Here is a 14,113-nt window from a genome sequence, read left to right as displayed (position 1 = left end):
AGCAAAAGATGCATGAAGAGAAAAAGGACTCAGTCACTTCCCACAATTTATATTACTTGGCTCTGACCATGCTGAATAATAGTCTCAAGACAAGGTTTTTTAACGTATTTTTAAAGCACCTCTCTTTTACAAAAGAGAATAAAAGGCAGCAAGAATTTATTAAACACCTATCGTATTTTCAGCCCTATGTTTAAATGCCAAGAACACAAAGGAAAAATAGCTTCTTCCTTCAAAGAGCTCGCTATTGGTTGAGAAGACAAGACTGACAAATATAAGGCAATGGGAAAATGGAAGAAAAATTGGTCCTAAGTGTTCGCCTTCAAAGCAGGACTGCATTTGAACATCAAGAAGACAAAAATCATGATTACAAAAGAAATACAGAACGTGAACATAGACAATGAATACATTAAAATTGTTAAAAAATTTGCTTACCTTGGTCCAGTTACCAACTCAGATGGGGACTGCAGCCAGGAAGTCAAGAGGAGGCTGAAATTCAGAAGAGCAGCAATGACAGAATTAGAAAAGATCACCAGGATCAAAGTTGTGTCATTAGAGACCAAGCCTAAGAGCATTCACACCTTGTATCCCCAATTACTATAAATGAATACAAAAGTGGGATGCAGAAGAAGATTGGTAGAAAAAAACTGATTCATTTGAAATACGGTGTTGGGAGAGGAGAGCTCTGTGTATGAACACCCTGGACATCAGAAAGACAAACAAGTGGGTCCTAGAGCAAATTAAGCTTGAAATGTGGAGGCGAAAATGACAAAACTGAAGCTGTTCTACTTCGGGGACATCATGAGAAAGCAGAGTTCTTTGGACAACACAATAATGCTGGGGAAAAGAGAAGGTAGCAAGAAAAGAGGAAGACCAAACATGAGACTCCATAAAAGAAGCAGCAGGCATGAGTCTGCAGAAGCTGAGCAGGGCTGTTGAGGACAGGCCAGTGTGGACACCACTCACTCGTAGGGTCACCAGGAGTCAGAGCTGATAACACACACATTCACATTCATAAACATAAAAGGAAAAATGTTTCAAATAAAGAAAGAAGTGTTCTATCTTCTACCATCTATGTTGCCTATACTAAAAACTAAGGATTTTATGAATGTGCACCTAACAGCAAAATTCGGGGAGAGGATGAAATGTCAACAATTACCAATAAGCATTTATTTCCTGGCACTGAACAACTCCATGCTGAATAAATGTACCTTAAAATTTAGAAATCATGGCCATTTTATATGTCACTTACAATCCACATTTATGTTTCCCCACTGATGAGAGAAAAGGTTGCTTTTTTTTTTTCTATTTGAAGTTCCAACAGTAAGTGTCAAAGGATAAATCTGTTCTTGCAAGGTTCTCAACAGACACATTTCTATCAAAAAATATAGCAAATACGACTGTTCTCCTGAGATTTCTAACCTAATTAGTGAGATGAAAACATCTTTCAGATATTCCTTTGCTTATGTGTTTGGAGATGATTTTTAAAAATCACCGATTGTATCTCCCCTTTGCTATCTTTGGAACACAGGCTGTGTCACTTGAGGTAAAAGGAAGCTGACAGAAAATAAATTTGCAGGTCATTTAGAAAAAAAACAGGGCTGGAATGAAAATAAAGGAACCCAGACAAATTTTCAGAGACTCCTAACCTATTGTCATTTGAGTTCATGCTAATAGTTTTTAGCCCTAAGTCAAACTGCAATAAGACTAAGTGGGTAGTTATAAGAATGAATGAAGTTAATTGAATTAAACGGGACGTTATTGAAAGGTCTTTTGTGTGATAACAGCTCAATAGCGGAACATGGTCAATCACTGATGTCACATGAAGAAGTGGCACCTTGAATCTAGCACACACTTTGTTCATAGCTACTAGCTCTAAGCCATCCTCCAAACAGCTGAGACCCACATTAACATATTAGGCATTATATAGTTACATGCCATGGACAGTGGTCTCAAAATGTTTTTTGTGTGTGTGTTTTATCTTATAGCATATAGCATGCATATAGAAAATACATAAAATATGCACGTACTCTTTGACAATTATTTAAACAAATCGTCCAATCCAGATTGAGAAATAGAATATCATTAGTCCTCTATTGTGCACCTCTTCCACAGAGATAACAACTGTCTACCTATGATCATCATTTCTTGTTTCTCTTTATATTGTTACTATGTAACATGCATCATGCATTACTAAACAATAGAGTTTGGTATTGTTCTGTCTTTTTACTTTTATAGGAACAGAATGATAATGTAGGGATTTTTATGCCATAAGTCCTTTAGTAGCCTTATGATCATGACTATTTCCATGATGGGGTCTGTAAATGTCATCTGTTCATTTACATGACTGTTTAGTATTCCAATTTATTTTTCATTATCCTGGGGCCAATAGGCAAACATTTCTTTAGGGTATATTCCTGTAGTTGCTGGGCCATGTGATATAAATATCTTCAGCTTTCCTCAATAATGCCAAGCTTTCTTTCAATGTGATTTTATATACCTTTAGCCAATCAGGTCGGTGTGTCATTGTCATTTTAATTTTAATTTTTCTAATTGCTAATGAGATTGAGCATCTTTTTCTATATGGACTAACCTTCATGTCTTAATTTTATCAACATCTCATTAGCTGGGATTTTTTTTTTTTTTTTTTTTTTTTTTTGGTATGCCACATTCATATGCAGCAAGAAGCCTGATCATTTTCCAGTCAATTTGGAATAATTTCATTGTCGTGATTATAAAACTATACATCAACTGTGTTTAATTTTCATCATTGAAACAGCCTACAACAGATAGAATGCTTTTTTGTTATATTTATCTACCACTTGATATTATTGTTACAGAACCCCTGGGCTTCTCCAATTGAAAACAAACCCACGGGCTCTTTAGTTAGGGGCCCGATTGCCCGCCGCCAAAATTATAACTCTCCATACCAGTTTTTATGATTTTTCCATAGCCCTTTTACAACATTTCCAAACTTTCCATATATTTACTCATTTAGATTTAGCCATAACCTATTTTCCAATTCTTGTTTTTTTCCACACTGTAAAGGACTCTACCCAAACTTAGTATTTGGCAGCTAAAATTTTTTCTAGATTTGCAAGCATATGCCTAAAGCTAAAGAAACATTTTTTTTTCTGTGTTGCGGTTCACTGTCCTTTTTCGAAAGAGTAATTTCAAATCTTCTTCCGGGGTGCAGGTCCAACTTTCCCTTTCCGTGTCAGTCACAGCAGCAGAGTCTGTGTCCTCCTCAGGCGGTGCACGTTTTACCCGTGTGTGGTGTATCCAGAGCTTGATTCCTACTAGCTTTAGTGAGGAATGTGTTGTTAACAACACATCATAGGGACCAGTCCATTGTTCAGCCAGCTGCTGTTCAGGACCTTGCATCTTCCAGGTCTTCAGTAAGACTCTGTCCCCAGGTCCGAACGGGTGTAGGGGTTTTCACTTCTACTTCCCTTCTTAAGATCTGGGCAATCATTTTTCCAATGGCCCTTCTTTCTGCAGTAGGCACACTGGTCCTTGCCCAATGGCTCTTTCCTCCTCTCTTTAGGGTCCTGTCTCTTCCTTTGGCCTTTCCAGCTTGTCTTAAAGAACATTAAGTCCCGTATTCTCTTTTCCACTCCCCCTTCATTGTAAACTTTAAATGCTATGTCCACCAACTCAGAGGGGCTCATTCCTAATACTCCATCTATACGCTGGAGTTTCCATCTAATATCTGGGGCACTCTGCCCAATAAATGTCATGTTCACCATTCTTATGTTCTCTTGTGCCTGTGGATCCACATCAGTGTACTTCCTACAGGCTTGATAGCTTCTCTCTAAAAACTCTGAAGGATCCTCATCTGGCTTTTGCTGAATAGTCTGTACCAAATTCAGACTTTTTGGCTTGGGTACCCCCTTTCTAAGTCCTTCCAATATACACTTCCTGTAGTGTTTCAAAGGAACTAGGCCTCCACCATTTGGGTCCCAGTTAGGCTCTGTCCAAGGAATTGCCACAGTTGGGTCAGGGATCCTCTCCGTGGAGATGCTGAACCTCTTCATTAGCCTTACTTGTAACCAGCCGCTTCTCATCCCCAGTTAGCAGAATATTTAGGAGAGCCTGTACATCTGCCCAGTTTGGGTTATGGGTGGCAAAAATGGAGGCAACAAGCTCTGTCATTTTCTGAGGATCATCCCTATAAGAGGGGTTAGAATTTTTCCAATTTAGCAAATCTGAAGTGGAAAACGGAGTATGGGCCCAATAGTAGCCAGAGGGCTGGCCTTGCTGATTTATTCCACCTATTGGGTACTGCCGTAGAGGGAATTGGCTTGCTCCGAATTGGGAGGCCCCCTGACTATACTGAGTTCCTTAGCGGGTTCTGGCGGGGGAGACCCTCTCCTCCTCCTGTAAGGGTGGAGTCATTGACTTTGCAGTCACTTCAGAGGCTGGCACCAAAAAGGGTGGCGTGAGAGAAGTCCCTTGAGTTTGCAAAGGGGCGGGCGCTGCGGAAGCCGTTTCCACCTGTGAAGGTGGTATGGTGGAAGCAGCCGCCCCCTGCAGAGGGCGCTGTGCCGTTGCCACTGGCGTTGCAGGAGCTGCGGCCGCCTGCAGAGGGCGCTGCGCCACAGGAACCACCGCCCCGGAAGCCTGGGCCACCTGCAGAGGAGGTGGAGCCACTGCTGCAGAAGCTGCAGCCTCCTGAACCGCCCCCACCTGTGCCTGGTTTGGCGCCAAATTAGGGCCTCTGTCTCCCGGATTTAGAGAGTTAAAGAGGGCTACTTCCTCATTTTCCCTTTCTTCCAGTGTTTGACTCTCAGGAAAAGGTTTTCTGGCCTCTTCTTCCCTCTGCACCATTATTTGGGCCTCCATTTCTGCTAAGGTCTTATTATGCAACTCTACAAATGCATTTAGATAATAAACATCTTCCCAATTTCCTGATTGCAGACAGTACCCCTTTAATTGATTAATCACATGGTAATTCAGAGAACCATTCACAGGCCACCTTTTCTTACCACCCAGAACATACTCAGGCCAAACAGTGTTACAGTAATAAATTAATATTTTTCTAGTCATAGGATAACAACAGTATTTATCCCAGTTTTCCAAAATTCTTCCCAGCGGGTTGCCATCAGGGACTTGCCCAGAACTACTTTTATTAACCCAGACATACATACTAATGGCTATAACCAAAAAAATCCCAAGGACTAGAAAACATATATACCACTCCAGCATCCATAATTCTATTACTTCCAGGAATTCTCCTAATCGAACAAACAAATCTAGTATCCATGATGCCATTATTTCAGAAATACTTCAGAAATAAGTTTTAGCAAACAATCTTACTTCTCTAATCCCTTCTCAGTTCTATTTTCTTTTCACCACACAGGCGTACTTAGGCGGCCGGCACTCTCAGAAGGTGTCTCCCAAAGGGGTCGACCTGCCACGGGCAATTATTAAAGTCCCTTCGTGGTCGCCAAAATTGTTACAGAACCCCTGGGCTGCTCCAATTGAAGACAAACCCACAGGCTCTTTAGTTAGGGGCCCGATTGCCCGCCGCCAAAATTATAACTCTCAATACCAGAGTTTAGTGAAAAGAAAAAGAATTATTTATTTAACAGTTATATAGATTTAGTTATTTGGGGATTTCTGTTGTTAAGTCTTATGTTCTTTAAAACACCCACGAACACATATCCTTGCCTCCCCCCCACCAAACCAGGCTAGTTTTAGAAAAGTTAGAGAAACCGTTTCCCTACTTTCCAAACACAGTTCAGCTTTACCAGCAGCTGCCAATCATTCAATCTGATTGGGGAGGTCCTTTCTGTGCTGTGGTGCCCTCCAGCTCTCAATGCAGAACCACCTGGATTCTCAGCCTCCTTGCAAACTGCCTTCTTCCTGCAAACCGCATGGGTCTCCAGTCTCCTTCTCAAAACCACATAGCGAGAGCCTCTTAAAGCAGCCTGGAGACCCCTTCTCCAAGCCACATGGAGGGGGTGAGAGAGCGAGAGAGCGCGAGCAAGAGAGATTTAAAATGTCCGCAGCTGCTTATATATCCCTGACTGTGTCCTCTGACGTCCTCTGACGCAGCGGGCGTTGCAAACAGTTCTGACCATTCACAGAACCTTACCTAGGCTCTGTGTGCTTTTTCCATACCGTCCCCAGGTTCAAGACTCCTCCCATTCACCTGAGGCTTTGGAGGCATTAAAGCCATTTTGCATAAGAAAGACACTAGCCACCAGCCTCAGGCATGTGGAGGCATTCCAAAAGCTGCTTCCTTCTCCCCAACCCCCAGCCACAAACTCTGGGGATTTTTGGACTCCCGTTTCTGTAACATTATAAGGAGAGTTTTTATAAAACCCAGCCTATATCTAGTCCTTAAACTAATCATGATGAAGTTGTACAGGATAAAAGACGAAATATGAGATCTTACTGCCACTAAAAGAAGCCTGTTTAGTACAAAAACTGAGGCCTTAAAATCCATCAATGCAGAGCATTATAATAGTAGCTGATTGAATTGGTCTCTGTTTTCTGAGTGACATTCCAGATTTTGATATTTAGGGTAACACTAGGATTCTCTCCTCTGACTGAAAGAGCCTTGTAATTTCAGAGTAATAAAGATGCAATATGCTACTGTGTGTCTTATAAAGGCATTCATTAACTACTTACCTCATGTGCCCCAATGGTCAGGGACAAGCTACACTCCCACTGATAAAGAGCAATTTCTCAGTCTCTATTTTGCAGAAGTGTAGGCTGTTCTGCATAACCTTGAGCATGCATAACACAGAGCCTCCCTGTGCCTGGCCTTAATCTTTTAATCCTCTTAAATCACTTGGTTTATTGTCCTAATCTACCTGTTTTCATCGTCTTTGTACTATAAATCAAAAAGAAAAACTTTTCAGCAAGTGCTAGATAATATTTTAATAAAGGAAAATTTAAAATGCTAATTTTGGTGAATATAAACTTAAATGAAACTTTGTTTTCATTTCTCAAATTGCATGAATATACATCCATTTTCTAGCTTTTTCTCTTTTATAAAAAAACAAATTTTCCAAGACCTATACACAAAATAAATGTTTCTAAAGTACATAATTACAGAGGGTATATATAAATGTAAACTTATTCAAAAATGAATAATTGCATAAAAAGCAAAGAAACTCTTCAAAGACACTCATCTTCCTAGGCATTTTGAGTATTTGGCTTTTTTTTTTTTTTTTTTTTGATGCTTTTCAGAGTGAATACAAGACTTATCAGGGAGTACTAAATTCAGTATATGAAGGAAAAGTAACTTGTGTGAAGTGCGATGTAAAAAGAGTTAACCAGTTCCACTCAGATGAAAATAAAACCAATTGTTTACCCAAACTGATAATATATTCAGTCAGAACAGTTGCTTCATCCAGCCATTGCCCTAATATCTTCAAGAAGTGTATTATTAAAGAAGTAGGATTGCTTCAGATGTGTTTATATGTTACTCTTTGTCAGAGGGGACTGCACAGGGCAATTTCCTAAATGGGTAACTACTCTGAGATTCCTAGCAAACAATTCTGACAAGAAAAGTTTTACTTAATTTTTATATTACAATATATTAAACTATTTTATTTCTATTGGAATGCATTTTACCATCATGTGAGACATAATATTTAATATAATACCCCTCATATTTAGCACAGTGGTAAGTTCTTTGTAAACACTCAAATGTTTCTTGAGTAACTCAATGAAACCTTCGTGTGGCCTAAAATTTACTTCTTTTTGAAGGTTTAATTTGAGATGGTATGCTAACTGTTTTTATATAAAACTATATAAAATGTCCAGTTTAGTTAGGTTAAAGCTTTGCACCAAAAATAAGTCTAAAAGCAGAAGAGAATCACCTCATGTTTTCTTTCTCTTCAAGAGTCAGCATAAGCCTCCACAAGCCAATCAGCATATTCTAAATTATGACAATAACGACTGAAACCTTGTCTCTCTCATTTATTTAAGGCAAAAAAAAAAAAATGTTTTTGTAATAACATTAAAGGAAAATGTATTTCCCTTTTCCAGATCCAGCATAATATAATGGAAAGAATATAGATTCCACTCATATTCACTCAACAAATATCTATTGAGAACCTAGGTCAAGCACTGTGTCAAAAAATGGACTAAATAGAAAAACAAGCAAGCAAAAACCAGCCCTTGCCAACCTTACATTTGTTTGGAGGTATTGCATTCAGCCCTTTGTTCAAATTTCATTTTTACCACTGTTATGACTGTGTACTCATTATTTAAGGTACCAAGGCCTCAACTTTTGAACCTGTAAAAAAATTACGGACTTTTTAACCTAGTTCTCAGTAGGTTCCCAAAAGGATGAAATGTGGCAGTGAATATAGAGTAACCAACCCACAGTAGACCCTAACATAGGCTAGCTCCTTCCATCTGCTTTCCCTTCTCCTGCATTCAACTACCCATCTTGAGAAAGGTCAAACTATGTACATAGTCATGATATAATTTATTCTTTGGAGATCCCTCTAAATTAGAGAACAAGTATCATAATCCACACTTTTGGCAGAAGGACTGAATTTATAATACCAGATACCTTCTATGGTTTGTTTACTGAACTACCATAATGACTTCTTTATTGCTAAGTGTCACCTTGGGAGTGACATAAAAATGCCCATGAAGTCCTCTGGAGGTACACAAAAAAGAAAAAGGTTGGGAAAGGAGGACTGACATAGAAAGGGGAAGGAGAGGCAAAAAGAAAAAAAAAAAACAACTATACCTCTTACCAACATTGGATTGCTTATTTGACAGTACAAAAGAACTGAGTTAATCTATAAATCACTGCAATCAATATAAAAGTCAAGATTTTGTAACATCTCTTTTTTTTGACCTGACTCATTTGGTGCTACTTTTACTGCTTTTATTGTTTAATGAACACAAGTGTTAGTGAAAACAGTTCATCTCTGTAGCTTGACACAATTAAAGAAAAAAGATACAGACATTTAGGAAATGATAAAGTGTACTGACAAGTGATACAATGACAAATTGGATAAAATATTTACTAAATGCAGAAAATATTAACATTTATAATATATAAAGGGTTAAAAAAGTAAAAGAGAAACAACCCAAAAGGAAACAAAAAGACAAAAAACTTTAACAGGCAATTCACAGAAGAACTATGTATGATCAAAACTATTAAATCTTACTAACAATTAATAATTTAAAACATTAAGATGATATATATCTCTATCGGGTTAATAATATCTATTTTATAATATCCATTTTGCTAAGAGTGTTTAAAATTGTAAATTCTCTTAGGTTACATTTGGGAAAGTAAATTCATGTAAAATTTGTGGAGTACACGTTGACAAAGCCTATAAATATTTAAAATGTCTACACTTTGGCCAAGCAATTCCACTTCTGAGAATTTATCCTATGGATATACATATGCAAATATATAGATTATAAATAATTGTTTCTTGTAACATTTTTTTATAATAGCAAAAACTTGGAAACATTTTAAATGTTCTTAGGGAAATAGTTTTAAAATTATAACTTATTAAATGAAATAGAATATAATGTGAAAATCTCTTAAAATAATGTGGATAGATGTGTATGACAAGGAAATATGCCACAAAATATATTATGAATAAAAAGAAAATTATAAAACAAAATGTAGTTTATTCCAGTTTGTGCACAAGAAAAGAATTATATATGTGTGTTTATATCTTTGCCATATGGCTAGAAAAAAAGCTTGGAAGCTATTAACCAACTTATTAGTAGCAAACTATTGAAAAGAGAAATCAAATATGAGCGTTGGTGGTTGAGGAAGGAAAAATAACATTTTAGGTTATATTGCTTGAACTTTTAAAATATGCATGCATTATTTTATATACATGTGTGCATATATATACATATAAGTATATGCATGTAAGTATATACATAGAGAGAGAGAGACAGATTTTCTACTCTCTCCTTATGTCACTTACAATTTCCATCTAAAGAAAAGTAAGATTTAGGCAGAAAAAAATTATTTGTGTGATGTAAAAATTAAATATTATTTTTCTCAGTTTTAGTGATTGCTTTGATCCTCATGAACAGTCAGTATGATCTCTGCCCTTTTATCCTTCCCAGGACAGTTAAATTTGCTGAAATGCAGGTTCAAGTTTCTCCCAGCTAAGATGTTAATTAATTCATGTTGACATGATGTGGAATAAATTATCCTCACTAGTTTTTTCTACTGTTGAAATAGAATCTGTCATCACCTGCCACTGCCCCTTTGGTGGAATAACCATTCAATGAAATATTTGCTTCATCAAACCATTTTATGTTTGTACTTCTTGTCTTCTCATCTGTACTTTGCTTCTGCCCAAAATCAGGTCTGGGCAGTTCATAAAACCAGGCAAAGGAATTAATCTGGTAAAACCTCAACTTAAAGATGATGTGGACATTTAAGTAATAGCGAGGTGCCTACCAGTAGCTGCGTGATCACTATTCCAAAGCAATAAGATGACACAAAGTCAAAAACTTCAGACTTTGGTCATGAAGAACCTGGACTGAGGTTTCTTAACCTAATTTCACAGTTTTCATTTAATTTTAAAGTAATAAGATTCTAGATTTAGAATTTGGTCCACATGTCAAAAAAAATAGCTTAAACGCAAACACACAACTATATACTCTTTTATAAATCTTCAGTGAACAAAGCATCCTCTAAAAATAGTAGCATGGACATGAAGGAAACTAACAATCCAGCCTTCTCAATGCCAAGAGTAGTAGGGGCATCTGAGGAAGTAACTGTAGTTCTGTTTTATGTCTTTGACAGATCAGTGTGAACTTGAATCCTGCTGAGGAATGCGCCAACTCCCACAGCTAACATCACCACCACCCTCCCTCCCTGCTCCCTACTCAACATGTACTTAGAGATACACACACAAGCATGCACACACACAACCAAAACTGAGAAAACCAGAGCCCAGATTCCATAAGTGGTAGTCCTTCACGTCAGTGGGTAGAGAATTATCAGAATGAAGACGGAAACGTGCACACAGAGCAAGGGGGCACCATCCAGAGGGCTCATCAAGAAGAGAAAAAGTAAAAGGACACAGCCTAGTGCCTCCTACATCATTGTGACCTTTTGATGACAACATTTAATACCACAAAACAGGTCCCTGAAATGAATCTTTTTCATTAGCAGAAGTATTACTTTACATTATTCTTAAATTCCTAAAGGGGACATACAAGTACATTTAATCAAGGTAGACCAGACTGGTAACATTAGTTAGGTGAGCCAGACATATTTCCATTAAAAGAATATTAAGGATAGCTACTTATCTATAAACAATATGCTCATACCTTATACCTTTTTTTATTGAAACATACACTTCTTGAAAAAGATACAGGTTTTTAAAATATTGCGATTTTATTCTAACTTAACTCTAAGAAAACCGACATCCCAATCTTGATCATGAGTGCCAACTCACCCCCAACGTCAAGGAGAAATTGGAGTGGTGAGAACTTCTGTTGTAGCTCTTGGAAATGTGGTAGGAGGGCCTCTATGAGCTCCTGTCTCTAGGAGTCACATGGATAATAACAGGCCCAGCAATACCAAATATCTCCATTTTTCAAGAAAGTCCAGAAAATTAGATTCATGTTTTAGTGTTAAAGATAAATTTTAAAACTTTTTAAACAATCTGAAGAGGCACACAAGACACATCTGATGCTCAGACTTGGCCTGTGTAGTCTCGTGTGGTCCTCCATTGGACAGCTGCTCTAAAATAATTTTGTGTGTATGTGTGTGGGTGGTGGTGGTGAGCAAATCAATAACATAACACCATGTAAAGTGAAAAAGTAGAAAAGAAAAGCAAGTTAAAATTTAGTTCTACTAAAATTTGAGCTTACACATTTTCTTGCCTCCTTATGTTAATGGGAAGAAAATTTAACCTCTAATTACAAACTAATTGAGATCACTTACAACTCTTATAGTAACTTCTCCTCTTCGTGAACTCTATCATGGAGAATTTTATTGATTTATTACATATACATAACATGGCGTTGGTTGTTCTAAACTTCTTAAAACCATCAGAAGAATATTACAGTCACTTTCATGTATTCTTAATTCTGATGTCAAGCTTAATGGCTTACATGGTAGAAGGAGTCTTATGACAGTTAATTTTATGTGCCAACTTGATGTGCTTTAGTGATGCCCAGATAGCTGGTAAACATAATTGAAAGTGTCTACAGGAGAAATTAGCATCTGAATTAGTAGACTGGGTAAAGAAGATTGTCCTCACCAGTGTGGGTGGGCAACTGTGTGAACCATTCCTACTGAATGAATGAGTGAGTAAATGAATTCTATTGGTTCTATTTCTCTGAAGAACTCTAATACAGATTCTAGTGTTTTGATGAGAATAGCATTTGAAATGGTGGACTCAATAAAGCAGCTCATCCTCCCCAACATGAGTGGATATCACCCAATCCATTTAAGGGCTTGAAGAGAACAAAAAAAGGATGGATGAATTTGTCCCCTTTTTTGCCTCACTAAATGAGCAGGGACGTGTCTTCTAATATTCTGTCCTTGGACAACAGTTCCCCTGGTTCTCAGGCCTTCAGACTGGGGCTGAATTACATCACCAGGTATTCTGGGTCTCCAGCTGACAGAAGGCAACTCATGGGGCTTTTCAACTTCAATTTCTCATGATAAAACTCCATACATCTCCTTCTGGTTCTCTTTCTCTGGAAGACTCTGATTAATGCAGGTCATTTTCTAAACTAAAGTAAAAACGTTGCAGATCAGACCGATGGTTTGGCCAACCCAGGGAGTTAGCTGATTTTCTGTCTCTCAGCTTGGCTTGCCCCATAGAAGCTATCGAAATCTTATCTCCATCAATGTTTCACTCCCACCATTTTATTTTTTTTAATTCTTAATTAATTTTTGGTTTAAAAGTAACATGTTTACAATTCTTCTTCATACAAATGTATTTAAGTGAAACTTTATCCTTTTTATAAGATAAGGAAACTTATCCTTTTTAAATTTCAGTCACTCCAATAGTTACCTAAACTTGATTACTGAAAGAATAGCTCTAGCAAGAATAGCCATTCCTAATCACTGGCCAACTGTTTAAAAAATTCAAAGTACCTCAAATCAGTGGCCTGCAATGAGGCTTAATAATTAGAATTTCTGACAGTTTACAAAGAATAAAGAGATTTCTTTTCTTGAGAATTACCCATGTCTGTACAATGGTGAGTGGGAAGGGTTTTAATTACTTAGTTGTATAAAACACAAAAGGGGGAGGGGGACAAGTGAACACAGGAAGCTAAGGAAGACCTACAGACTTCTTATTTCAAGGAAGTAGAGTACTGAGAAAAGTAAACTAGCGAAGGTCCTTATTCTCCAGAGAGGACTTTCAACATTCTGGTCTTCCAAGCCTGTGTTAGCTTTTTGATACTGATGAAATCATTTATTAATTTCCAGTATAACAAAAACTCTCAATCATATGCCCTAAAATGGAAAGATAGAGGTCACACAAATAAATCAAATGGAAGAATCAGTAGAATATTTTGTTAAGTACATGTTTAGCTCTGGCAGGAACTTCATGCTTTCATGTATTAGCATTACATTTCCTTTCCTAATCAAGTTTGGATTAGTTGAAATCAAAATCAGTTTCTGTTTCCTGAGCCACTGAAGGCAGGCGGGTGAGAGTGGGAGGATGGCTTAGAACATTCTTCTGACTGAAGTATGATAATTGCAGCTAAACCCAGGGCAAGCCACAAAGCACAACCTCACACTAAGATAATCTGGAGCTCAATTTAACATACTCTCTGCATAAAAGAAACCCAACATTCATGACTAAGAGAACCCAACTCAGAAGCAATAGCAGCACCTTCCTTCACGCCTACCAAGTGAAAATAAACTGGAGAATGGCTAAGCTCCAAACAGTGAGTTGATTATCATGAGTTGATTTTCATGTCAATTGCAGAGGAAATGAGATGTCATCCGATGTCTGCAGATGCCTCTTCAGGAAATTGTTCATCTGTCTAATTAAGCTCTTCTTTCTTCACAGGTCTGTGGATACATTCAGCTTTGTACATGCATATGTTGGCTTCCAGAAAACCGTCTTGCCCTTATTTTTGTTGGTCATTGGAAATTTCTGATGTGATGGAATCTCCTTAAAAT

At 37.6% G+C, this 14,113-nt stretch overlaps 1 long non-coding RNA gene across 1 annotated transcript in view; it reads right to left on the bottom strand.

The window, feature by feature from the left end:
- The window catches only part of LOC150012637 (uncharacterized), a 61,146-nt gene that overhangs the window by 36,532 nt on the left and 10,501 nt on the right, over positions 1-14,113 (bottom strand). Inside the window, exon 2 of the long non-coding RNA XR_016510766.1 lies at positions 433-486. This is a non-coding gene — a long non-coding RNA (uncharacterized LOC150012637). The remainder of the gene's footprint in view (positions 1-432; positions 487-14,113) is intronic.

The sequence above is a fragment of the Furipterus horrens genome, unplaced genomic scaffold (genome assembly GCF_987537825.1).
Source record: "Furipterus horrens unplaced genomic scaffold, mFurHor1.1.pri manual_scaffold_4, whole genome shotgun sequence".
NCBI classification, from domain to species: Eukaryota; Metazoa; Chordata; class Mammalia; order Chiroptera; family Furipteridae; genus Furipterus; species Furipterus horrens.
Note: the sequence above shows the minus strand (reverse complement) of the source record. Positions and strands in the feature narration are given on the sequence as shown.